This window comes from Cuculus canorus, chromosome 5 (assembly GCF_017976375.1).
Source record: "Cuculus canorus isolate bCucCan1 chromosome 5, bCucCan1.pri, whole genome shotgun sequence".
NCBI classification, from domain to species: domain Eukaryota; kingdom Metazoa; phylum Chordata; class Aves; order Cuculiformes; family Cuculidae; genus Cuculus; species Cuculus canorus.
The window spans coordinates 42,359,003-42,372,164 of record NC_071405.1 but is presented as its reverse complement, the minus strand read 5'-3'; the positions used below and the strand labels follow the sequence as shown (position 1 = coordinate 42,372,164).

General features: G+C 44.3%; 1 long non-coding RNA gene across 1 annotated transcript; it reads left to right on the top strand.

The window, feature by feature from the left end:
* Window positions 1–686: 686 nt before the first annotated feature.
* Window positions 687–13,162, top strand: LOC128852307 (uncharacterized). The gene is made up of 5 exons (XR_008450053.1): window positions 687–858; window positions 6,242–6,276; window positions 7,409–9,737; window positions 10,662–10,679; window positions 12,242–13,162. It is a non-coding gene; the product is annotated as an uncharacterized LOC128852307 (long non-coding RNA).

The following is a 13,162-nucleotide window of genomic DNA, read 5'->3' as shown; positions in this document are numbered from 1 at the left end:
CCTTTCTTAAATAAAAATTTTGTATTGTGCTATGAAGGGCTCCGACTGTGTCTTAAGGTCAGATAAGTCCTCTTCTTGTGTTTCTGCACCAGATTTTTGTTCCAGGTATCCTCAAGCCCTGATGCATGGCAGAGCCCTGGCAGTCTTAGTGAGAGATCGGTGCATGCCACACAGCACCCACACACAAACACACACACAATGTGTGCTGCGTGCTTCTGACTTCTCACACGCCCCATGACCACTCGCTTCAAAGAGCACTGGAAGGCAGACGGTTCCTAAGCCCTCCACAGGCTCTAACCCTGCAGCACAACTGAAGTCATTTACATGTAGAGGGACAGCAGGGAAAGCCCCTGCCTGTCTGGGAAAGCTGAGGCTGCTGCTGTGTGTTGAGACTGAACGAGCCAGGGTGCTGCAATGAGTTTTTAAGCAGCAACCGTGCACCACGGTGCTGCTGGGCCCCCACAATTTGTTTCCGAGGTGCCTTTGCCTCAGATACCCTTCTTTAAGCTCTGCCTGCCTAGTAGGGTTGTAAATATAGAAACATAAGCCCAGGAGTTTTTTTCCTCCAAACACGTCCCTCCCATCTTAGCATCATCTGTGCCATCCAACCAGCTGCTCCTATACATGGTATGACATTTTTCCCCCCTTTCCTTTCTCCCCCCTCTACATTCCCCCCACCCCCCCACCCTGTCCCTGCTTCCTTCCCTGCCCAGTACAGGGAGTTTGGGGCCAATCGGCTCCTCCAGGTGATCAAATGTCACTATAAGTTGAGAGCTGCATCACCTTGGGACGCTCGCAGATCCCAGCCTGCCTGTCCCCTTCGCCAGGGAGCTCTGTGCTTCTCTCTGTTCCTCCCAGGTAAGCAGAAGCCCTGGCAAGAGATGCTGCTGACAGGTAAAACTGTAGAGGGGCTGAGCCTTGGTCTGAATGAAGAAGCACCGTGTGCATGTGTGTGTGTGTGTGTAACCACAGGATTTGGCATGGGATCCTAAGGTAAAGGCACTTTTCCTTCCTGGCTTTTGTTAGGCATCACACAAAGCTTGTGCAGAGATTCAGATGCTCTTAACTTTCAAGTATCAGTGGTGGAAGAAAAGACCCTTCCAAACCCAAGGTGTGGGTCTGAGAATGAAGTGGCATCTCTTGGGGCACTCAGGAAAACTCCCTCCAGCAGTAGGAGGGAAGCACTGACTTTTGTTTGCCTGTCACCAGGAGAAAGTGGTGGCTGAGGTGTGAGGGATGAAAGGCAAGATCACTGGGGAGCTGCTGGCAAACGAGGAAGAGTGTGGGGTGTCGGGGTAGAGGGAGACCTGAGAAACACAAATGTGGTCATGGAAAACTGTTCCCTCCCACAGAAAAGAAGAAAACTGGGAGAGAAACTTCCTGTGCACATGGAGGGGCAGGAGGAGGGAGTTAAATTCAGAGTGGCTCTGGGATGCTCCCTGTATGCATGGTTTCAAACCTCTTTGTTTTGCTGGCCTGACTACCTGGTGTGGGTGACTTCCTTCTGTGAGCGGGAGGCATCTTCTCCACCAGCCTGCAGCTGCCCCACAGGGCAGAGCTCCTCGCTGTTAGGGTGTAAGTGGGGGTTATCCTGCAAATGCAGGAGTGTCACCAGCACAGGTGGCACCTATGCCAGCAGTTTGAATGGGAGCTGTGCCACTGGCAGGGGGGAGTTCCAGTGATGCTGTAGGCAATTGCTGGGGCAGGTGGCTGTCCCTTGTGGGCACAAGACGAGGGGAAAGATAGGGTATATAAGCTAGAGCATGGTCGTAGTCATTTAGTCCTCTATTTCAGCCTTGTTGTTCCTAGTAAACCCCATGAAGGGATCAGACAGATCATATCACCCTGAAAACAAGGATAAAGGGCACATTTTGGGGTAGGGAATAGGGATTTTGCTATATATTGGTGGAGCCTGCCGCACTGCTTGTGTCCTGCTGTTCTGTTTCAGCGGCAGTGCTGCAGTGGGCCCTTCACTCCTGGGGAAAGAAACACTTTCTGCTGGAAAGTACTGTGCACTTCAGAAACAAAGGGAGGAGACAGAGGGTCAGAAGAAATACATATTAGAAAAAGTACATGTATATAGATTTTATACAGAAAAGTATGTCTATATTTATATACTTAATAGATATATACAACATGTATTTTTTGATACAAATATGTATTTACATAAAAAAAAATAGATGCAATGGGTTTGCATTGGCTCCTGCTGCGAAAGCATGGCCATGTGGTTCTCGGTGGATTGTACCCCTAGTCCTTGCCTGATAGCTGTCCCTGCCAGGTCCCATTGACCATGCAAGGACACTTTTGTCTGTCCCGCTTTCTGTATGGCTCCTGCTCCCTTGCCTCCCTTGTATGGCCCGGTTTGGGAGGGGATGATTGATGGGTGGGTTATTTCCAGGAATGGCCCAAAGGTGCAAGGCAGCCCATTTGCCCTCCTGGGTGCATTCTCAGCTGTTAAGAGGCTTCTTGGGATGTGTTGGCTCAGCTCTTTCAGCCAAGGGCACGAGCATCTGGGGCCAAAAGGGATGCAGTGCTCCTGCCCCTCTTTGTCTGATGAGCATTAGGGTGTTTGTCCTCCAGCCGTGACCCTCTTAGCTTAAACAAAATGTGGAAAATAACATTTGCTTTCTCCTTTAAAGGGTGGGAGCTGGCAGGAAGTTTTTGGTTTGGCGAAACTTTCCCATGTGGTTTGATTTCCAACCAAACAGTGGGCAATATGAATTAATTGATTTTATTGCATCCTTAAACCTCAGTCAAGACCAGACCCCATTTTTCTGCTACTATACAAACAAAACCCAGTTATTGCCTTAAGGTGCTAACAGCCTTAATCTTAGGCTGCATTTGCTTTGTGCAAAGTAATTTCCACCCAAGGGTAATCCTGATCCAGCTGGAGACTTTCCATTGCCTTTAGCAAACATAATCCTAACTGCAAAAAATAGTGCTTAGCAGATTGCTTGCTTTATTACCTTTCGGATGTAAATATGGTTTGGTTTTGTTGGCTGCTTTGATGGACAGTGGACAGGACATGGACAGTGCTGGGCATCAAAGCGCCTTTCTCACCTTGTGTGGCTGTTGCTATTATGATCTGCATTTTGCCTTCGTTTTGAGGGATCAGGTGGCTTTTGGGTGCCACAAAGCAGACAGACACCTTGTCCTTCTTGATGCAAGACCTTTTTGGCTTTCCAGCCAGGACAGTGGCAGTCAGCTACAGCCTTAAATGTCAGCTTTTTCTTCCACAACCAAACGTGACTGAATGTTTGACCTTTGCAAGGCTAAAATCTGCATCTCCCCTTGGGTTTTTTGTCCTCTCTGCCTTAGCCTGTGAGGTTGCTGCATCTGTCTCATCTCTGCACAGAGTCTGCCAATGACTTGTTATTAATTCATTTTATCTGGGGCTCAAAAACCCTCTCAAAGTTGGGGTCTTATGGTGTCAGGGATGCTGGCATTCTCACTCGGCTTTTATGGCATGTGGACATGCTATAAAACATCCTATGGTGTCAAGGATGCTGGCATTCTCGCTCAACTTTAATAGCATGTGGACGTGTAAAATCCCATTTGCATTTGCAGCACTTGGATTAACAAACATGGAAGGGTGTAGGGGAACAGCCAATGTGACAGTCCTCAGCAAGATGTCCTCAGAGCTAAACTGGAGATTGGCTGAGCTCATTCCAATAACTGTTAGTGGAAAGCCTGATTGCAAAGACACCCGCTGACTTCAATTGCCTTGGAAAGAACAGTATGCGCTGCAGTATGTGCCTACCCTACAGAGAACAGACATTTGCTTCCTGTATGTATGTGCAGAGCACTCAAGCTGATTTCTTCTCCAGCACTGAGCAGTATTACTCTTCTTGCCACTCAAGTGAGAGGGAAGAAGAGTTTAGCCCAAAGCCCTTTAAAAGTCCTCTTCTTTTTTCCTCCACCTTGAGAGGAGGGGAATCTGGATTTATAAATTAAAGGCAGAATCAGTGGGAGGATTGGCCATTGCCCTGAGTCTTTAAAGAAAATGCATTTTGGAAGAAGCCAGCATCTGGGTATCTGGCAAGTTCCTTCTATGGGCTTTTGCCAGGAGCTCTGCTGTCCCACTGCGTAAACTAACATACTGTCAAAAGTTATTACTAATAGCTAGGATAATTTTTGGAAGCTGAAATGAGATTTCAAACCTATTATACTGCTAGCCACTGTGCAGATGGCAAGTGGAAGTCTTTATCCTGAAGATTTGATCATCCAGATAAAAAAGACCAGGGGACTAGGAAATTCCTTCCACATGAAATTCCTTCAAGATTCTTCCTGCCCGGTATGGTTAGAGTTCCCAAAGTACTCTTTGGGATGGCTGTTGCACTTCAGGAGTTAGCAGTCACAGCTACCAAATTAAAAGCAGCCTGGGACCAAGAACCCAGACTGAACCCAGATCTCTTGTATCCTAGCAGTAGATCACCCTCCTGTCCAGCTACTGAGATTGGGTCATAACATAGCCAATGCTGGTATTACTTCCAGGCCAATGCTGTATTTCAAAAAGAGGATAAATAAGGAACTAGAAGAAAAAAAAATGCTGGCTGTTTATTTCTGCTTAGAACATGGGAGTTTTAAATCCTGCTGGTGTTAATACATGGTGCCTAGGGTCATTCCTGGGGAATGGAGAGGATCCCTTATAGGGCAGGGTTGCAGGCTATGGGATTACTGCCTTCCTCTGAAATAGAAAGCTGCTGAGCTGCAGTTGTTGCTTTTGAACCTAAGTCAGCCCACCTGCTCCTTCAAGATGTCTCTCATATATCAGCTGAGTAATGAAGTAATGAAAGTCATGGCTAAAGTTTCCCATCGAGGAGGAGTTTAGCTTTCTAATTTAAGACCTGCTGTGGATATGGAGGAAGTTTTGGGGGTCCTTCTACATATCCTTCCCCTGGCCTCAGGGCAGCTGATGCTTTTAGGAGAGCCAGGTGCTGCCATCACTGCCCCTGGTGCAGTGTGTTACCATGATGCTCCCTGAATAGTAGCACTGCTCCCTCTGACTCCCGTTGAGGCTCCGATGCTCACATTTGAGGTCCAGCGAAAATCAGCAGAGTGGCCATATCCAACCCTCACACTTCCCTGGTTGCAGATCTCATGGGTGGTGGTCTGCACGCAGCCCCAACTCAGCCTGTGCAGAAACGCAAGCCATGACAGTGTAGTGGACATGTTCGCTTCTGCCCCATGGTGTGAGGATTGGTTGTAATGAACATAACTGCTTACACTGGTACGGAGTGCCTAGCCAGGCAGTTGCTTCTCAGGCTGAGAAAGCTGGGCTTGTTTAGTCTAGAGAAGAGAAGGTTCTGAGGAGACCTTACAGCAGCCTTCCAGTACTTAAAGGAGTCTACAGGAAAGCTGGGGCTGGGGCTCTTTATCAGGTGTGCAGGGATAGGATGAGGGGGTAACAGTTTTAAACTGACAGAGGGGAGATATAGATTAGATATTAGGAAGAAGTTTCTTACTGTGAGAGTGATGATGCACTGGCACAGGTTGCCGAGAAAATTGTGGATGCCCTGTCCCTGGAGGTGTTCAACGCCAGGCTGGATGGGGCTTTGAGCAACCTGATCTGATGGGAGGTGTCCCTGCCCATGGTAGGGGGGCTGGAACTAGATGATCTTTAAGGTCCCTTCCAACCCAAACCATTCTATGACTCTAACCAGATATTTGGCCAGTTCTCATCCTAAACTTATCAACAGATAATTTTTCATTCATTCATCAGCTGTATAAGCCAGACACTACTATTTAAGGCACTTTTGGGTCCTGTCAAATAAGTAGTTATGTCTCCATATATTGGTAGTTTCAGTAATACTATAGTTTTAACTCTGACTTTTGTTTTGGAGCTGGTGCATTCCTGCTACCCACTGGTAGTGCAACAGAAGGAAAAATTTCTCTGATCTTGCTGGAGCAATGGAAATGTCAGATGGGAGCAAGAGGACACCCATCTCCCTGAGTTTGGAGACTTTGTAACTTAAAGGCGGGTTGACAGGACACGTCTTTCCAGATGATCTTTTCCTCTTCCCCTCCCCTTCTCCTCTGACCTGGCTGGCAAAGGTCTGTGCTGATCTCAAAATGGCAGTGTTGGTGGGGGATTGGCTGCTGTGTGGGAAAGCAAATGCCTGGCTTTATTCGTCCTCATGTGTCAACCCATCTGCTCTGCCTTGGCCTTTCTGAGGAGGCACTCCTACTAATAACTTTTTTTTTTCTCTTTCTTTTTCCCTTCTTTTCATGTTTTGTCTAGAAACTCACTGCCAACATGTCCGATACCGAGGAAGTGTAAGTAGAGAGAAAGCTGCCTGCACGTTCATGGTTCAGCTTGGCTCCACACAGTGGAGTGAGAGCATCCCAGTCGGGAGGAGATGCTGGGTCCTGCTCCCAGCATGGTCCGAAGCCCCTCGAGGCAGCAGGGAAGGGACATCTTAGATTCTGGGTGTCAAATGGTCCATGGAAGCTCACCTGACACACTCCATGTCCAACATGGGACACCCTCCAAACACCTGCATCCAGCTCAGCCTGTCCTCAGTGGCTGCAGGAGTGGGAATTAAGCACACAATGTAGTGGATGAGCCATTTTCTGCTCCGGTTTAACAAATCTACAGTAATATCATCAAATCCAATGGAGTCATTTGACTTCTATGCATCAGTAAGTGGGAAGGGGAGATTTAGGTCAATTGTGGGATCAGCAGCATCAGCTGCAGTGGTCACTTAGTCCCTTTCTCTACTACAAGGCAGGCGTAGCTTGACCTTCATAATTTTGTCCAGGCTGCCTTAAAAACAAAATTACAAGGACGAGATTGGACACCTATTTCAAGCAATCTCTAACTAACATGTCCATTTTTTAGTGTCTTGCCCCAGGGTTGTTCTGGACTTTGGGTTTCATGCAAGGCAATGGTAGAGTTGAGGAGGCTGATAAGTGAGGGCAAGGAATGGAAACAGACCACAAGACTGATGTTGCTACAGCCACAGGATAATCATTGAGCAGTGTCTGGCTTATTCAAAATTTTTATTACACAGCCCTAAGGTTCAGAGAGCCTTCAGCAAGTCTGGACTCCATCAGCTACTGGTTTGTGTGGCACACTGGGGCTGAGGTCCAGCTTCATCAGCCCTTACACAGCACTTAAGCATAGGTATCATGTCATAGCCCTGTGGCAGTAGGATTATTTCTTGTATGGATCCATACACACCATCAGAATGAGGAACACTATTTAAAATAAAATCCAAACCCAGTGACTTTACTTATCTTAAAACTAAATGGCTCCTGGAATACCAAAGAGAGAAGGGGAAAATTAAAAACAACAGAATTGAAACAGTGCATTGTGTTGCTTCAGTATATAGCTTAAAGCTTGGTCATAATACGGAGTGGAAGGACTTTTTATCTATTTTAAATAACCTTTTTTTCTCTCTCACAGGGAGCAAGGAGAGGGTAAGTCTTAAATCTGTCTCTAATTGTTTCCATGCAAGCCTGCAACGTTCGCTGGCTGTGTCCGCCTTCTCCTTTCTGCCTATTGTTGATATTTTCACAAAAGGTGAAAATCTGATGTCTTTTTTTTTTTTTGGTGTGTTTGTCTGTCTGACTGTCACCAGATTCTGGTGATTTTGCACTACCTGTAGCCCCCAGCTGATGCCCTTGTTGTGGGGGACACTACTGTTTTGGTTTTGTTTTTTTTTTTGTTGGGGCACTGCCATCTGCTGGCAAATTATTTTGTGGCTTTTGTATACATAATATTGTCTGGTTTAAAACATGAAAACCCACAGTATATACAGGCAATATACATAAACATACACAAGTTTCTTTACTGTTTTTTTCTTACACTCGGAGGCCCTCTCTGCCACCCCTTTCCATTTAACCTGTGTGTATGTCTGAGTTCCTACGACCCAAGAAAACAATTCAATACAATATCACCTTCCTTTTCTTTTACACCTCCTCTTTTTTTTTTTTTCCCCTCAAATTAATTTTATTTGCTATTTTACTTGCTGACTTGGAAAAGACCTCTCAGAGACCATCTTGCCTGTCATCCCTGTGAACACAAAGGTCTCTGCCATGGGTAATGTCCTACTGATGTGTCAAGGCTAATGGTTGATTTGTCTGCTTTTTTCCCCCCTCCCCTTTTTCAATGCAGAGGAATATGAAGAAGAAGGTAACAAAAAAACTTGGAACGTAATTTATCTTTCTTTGATTCTTGGTCCTGCTTTTTCCTTGTCTGCATTTCACCCTTCTCTTTGGCACTTGCCGCTAAAGGTTATGGGGAACACTTGATCAGTAGATCAGTTGGAAACCATAAAAACTGACCAAACTGGGGCCATGATGTGCTGAGCTGCAATGTTACAGTAAAATGCACTATTTGTATGAGCCATAGGGTATAGTTGTAAAACTGGGAGCTAAGCTGTCTGTAAACTCAGAGTATTTTAGAGCAGGGACTGGTACAGAGCCCATTCAACTTATCATCTGTAAAATCCTGCCATTCTCATTTTGGCACTATCCATGTATTTGGTTTAAATTTTAAAAATTAAAAGAAGAGCAGGATGTCCAGCTCCTGAGAAGCACCCAATAGGGCATTGCCAAGGTTGGAAAAGCCAAGGCAGAGCACTGACTGGCAAAGATGAAGTTTTTAATGTACTTTTAGTTGGCAAAAAAGTGGTTTGACAAGCTGCAGGAGACAGAGTGCAGATCTGGAAAGATGGAGCATGACAAGCCCTTCTCACCTGAGTTGTTTCAGCTTGTGTAGGCACCAGGGAGAGGAAGATATTAAAGATGTATCAGTGTCTTTGCTGAGCACTTTTGGCACGTTGGCTTCAGTTCAGGCAAGTGTAGCTGGTTGTCACCCTCCATATTCCCAAGGTGACTTGGACAGAGGCAAGGGCTAAACTCTGGTCTTTCTCACAGGATCTGACCTTGGTGTCCAAAATATATTCTAAGGGGTTAAAAACAAAAACCTTCACTGGGAGTTGGAATATTTGCATACGGAGGGTAAAAGACCAGCTCTGAGATGGAGACTTGCCCCTGTGCAGAAATGTCCATCCTGAGGATTTGATACACAGCAACTTTCTTTTCAGCTATGGATTCCCCCAGACTGCTGTAACTGGTTAATTCCCAACAGTGGTGGTGGGAAGAGAAGTGCTACTGTAGCAGTGCTCAGAGTAGTTCCTGCCCTAAGGCACATAATCCTTATTTCTTTAATTGCTCCAGTGGTGCTTCTGAGGGAATCAAAGGCTTAAAAAAGGAAAACAGACAGGTGAAATGGGTTTAGAGGTGCCTTCAGTCATCATTATGTCTCTAGTCCTGCCTGGAGGGGCAGAGCCAGGGTCTGAAGGTGCTATTCATGCTCCATTCTTCATGCCTTGTCAAATGTCCAAAGAGTAAGCAAGGGGTGTTGCTCCAACAGACAAGCCTTCCTAAAAGGAGAAGCATTTCTTCTTTCCTTTCTCCTTCCTTCTCTTATTGTCTCCTTTTGGGTTCAAGGATTAATATGAAATTAATAGGCAGGTGACTTCCTATCTTTTAATTTGCATGAATGCCTCCTCTGAGATGTATCCCTTCACTTTTGCTTACCCTTTGTGTTGTCTTCCAAAGTCATCAATTTCCATTCCATGTAACTTCTCTCCATCACTTTCTAATCACTTTTTTCTCCAGGCCTGAGCTCCCCTCAATACCAGTTTCTAACAATTTTCTGTTTTCATTTTCCTGCTTGCTGTTGCTTCTTGTTCCATGACGCTTGCCACCTGAAGCTCAGGAAGAAGGTATGTGACATGGTTTCTGCTTTCTTTCTCTCTCAATGTGGAGGAAGAATGCGTGTGAAGAAATCCAGATTAAATGGTTCACATACAGTGACTGCGACTCATTCCTGAGCCACAGACATCAATGCAATGATGTACATTGATGTCACTTACTGAGCTGGTAGGAAATTTGGCCTGGTTTCTGTTTGTGTTTTTAAAAACAAACCAAAGCGTATATATATATATATATATACATTTATACACATGGATATACACGTGTATTAAAAATATATATAATGCACAAATGCATATATCATTTTTATATATACACATCTGTGTGTATGTATATACATATAAGTATATAGAAACTCTCTCTCTGTGTATATAGTTATATACAGTTTTGACCTACTCTTTTTACTGAACTGCTTGTGTTTTCTTTACCACAATGGTGTCAAGTCCCTTCCTTTCTCTCCCAAAGTTTATATTTTTAAAAGGGAGAGGGACACCCTGCAAAGTTTGTATCCAGTTCTTGAAGTGCAGGAAAGAATTTCTTTGAATTTCAAAAATTGATAAATGTCGGTGAAATTTTTTCACTATCTGAGAAAAAGATTTAAAACAAACAAAAAATGCAGTGATTTAATTGGTGCTTAAAAATTCACTAGAAGTCAATTTTAGGAAATTTCAGCCAGCTCTAATAAGGAATAAAACATTGGATGCTTTTTTAATGTGGTTTTCATTTGTGGTCACATTCCCATATTTCACTAATATTTATAACCTCATAATGTGCCCACAAAATGTTCTTTTTAATTCTCTCTAACTCTGTAACTCCACCATCATGTATACTTACCATAATGACCCAGGAGCTTGGCAAACCTCAAGAATGTTCCAATAAGATATTTTTTTTAATTTTCTCCTCCCGTTCCCTTTGCTGCCGTTTTCCACCTGCAGAAGAGGTTCAAGAAGAAGGTATGTAAAACAGTTTCTTGGACACCTCCTTTCCTGCAGCAGTGCTCAGTGCCAATGCATACCCTGATTTTGCAAGGTGATAGAAGAAAACAAGAGGCAAAAGAAACACACTGGAACAGACAATCTGCAGGCAGAGGGCTTTTCTTGTACACACATTGCATTAAAGGAGTCCCATATCCTTGTGTATCTGTGCAGACACCTCCCTCACCCAAGCCACTACAGGCTCCGAGGCTGAGTGTTTGTAATGCTGACCATGGGATAACTGAAGTCTGGCTATAAAGGTTTTTATCAGATGTCAACTGGTTTCTCCTGTGTAGCTTGGCAGATAATGATCAGATGGATTTTGCACTCAAAATCCATCTGTGGTAAGGTATGTGCGTAGCCATACGTTACATATACATATTCTATAATATGTAATATTATATATAGTATATTGTGTATATTATAAGTTTACAGACTATAATATATGTCATATATAATATAAATATTAATACTGCAGAATGCAGAACTTATTAATGATATCTGTGTAGTTGCTGGCGAGTAACCCCAGTGGGCTCCCTGCATTGCACGTTGCATTTGCAAGGTGGGACAGGCAGGGAAGAAGAGGGGCTGGAACAGAAACCCACCCTTTGCACTTGAGAGGTTTGGGATGTGATGCTCCATGTAGGAGGAGCCAAAGGGTGTGTTGGTTCTGCATTTGCAAAGCTTTGTGCTATGGATATATTTGAAACAAACGTAAACCATTTCAAATGCCATGAGAGACCCACTCTGAGAGGTGTGCAGGGTTTTTATAGCATCCAGGTCCTGAAGGTTTTACATTTCTTGTACATGCTTTAGTTGACTGTCTCCATTCCACCTCCTCCTCTGTTTCTCTATTTCATACACCCCATGTTTTTTAGACCTCCCCTGTTGCATTCACACACCTTTTAGTCTGTTTTTATTTTCCATCTCATTGCTCTTGCTCCCTGTCACATCCCAAATGACAAAGCTCATGAAGCAAGAACATGCCATTCCCTTTTTAATTACTCCCCACAGGCTGGTTGGCTGCAGTGGGATATTCAAGGGTGGTGTGAGAGAGGCAGAACCTGGTTACCTTGCCTTATTGCTTCTGTTGTCTTTGCTTTCCACCTTTCCTTCCTGCTCTGCTACAGGATAACATGCGAGAATGGTCTTGATGCAAGGTCTGGCAGATGTTGCCTCAGTGGTAACCCAGCCTCTTTTACCATGTATGAAGCCTGCCATAAAGCCCATCTGGGCAATGGCAGGAGGTTGTTCCTCTAAAGCTGGAATAAGAGAGAAATTTCAGCATGTGTTATTTGAGCTTACTGTGAGATTTTCCCTCTCCAATATGTTTTTGCCTCTTCCCTTCACAAAATGAAGTTGTTTCCCAACCACATGTGCCTCAAACTCCTTCCCCCCATGACCATTAGTGCATCCTTTACTGGGATAAAACTTCTCCCTCTGGTTTAACAGTTTTCAGCCTGTCTAATATAAACTTGTGTAATAATGTGTTTCTCCTAATGTTCCTTTGCATCCTGTCCTGTGGCTCTTTCCACCTAAAGAAGCTCAGGAGGAAGGTATGTGAATGACTCCCATCTTTCTGAGTGAGCTCTGGTGTAGGCAGTAAGCCATAAGATGGTAAAAGGAAACAGGATATGAAAATAGTCATATTAATCTAGAATAAAAATTGCCACCATTTTGGTTTTTTGTACTCTCTTCCTTCATGTTCTGTCTTGGAATTGAGTACATTGCTGATGCTATGTGGTAATTACTGCATGAAAAAAAAGTATGGAAACTACTGGGAAATGTAAAACTCTTAAAAGAATTAAAATTGAAAAGTGTCTGCTCTGAAACTAGTTGGGTCTCTCTGTGAGGCTTATTTTGGACCATTTGGGGTGGGCTGAACCTCTGGATGATGTGCAGATGTACCCATGATCAGTCTGCTGCTACAGCAGTTGCTAATGTTGCAGCTGCAGAGAGCGTTTGCCCTCCTTTACTGGGCTGATGCTCCTTCCACATTCCCCTTTTGCTGTTTAATGCAGCGGGTGACAATTCTAATGCTTTAGCTTTGCAAATGATTAAAGACAGTTTTCTTGTTCATGCAATAGAGTTTTTTGAGGCCACTGTCTCACAGTAGTAAGTGCAGCCACACAAACCCGGTGGCCTCAGGCTGTAAATCCACTTGAGCGAGTATCAGGGTTGTGAAATAGCACGCCACTCCAGGCTTTATGCAAGACTGCAGGAATATGCATGTAAGACAAATGTCATCAGATATGGTCACTTAAATCAGCTTTATGTTTTTAATATCTCAGGCCATTTGTACCCTCACTTCCAGTAGTGCTTTTTTTTGTATCCATGTTTTTATTTCCTTGCATTATACTCTCAGGCTTTCCTTCCCCCTCCATTTTGTATGACTGGAAGGTTGTTCTGATCTTTCTAATGCTTTTGTCTTCCTTTGCATTTTGCTCTCTGGCTCTTCTCAC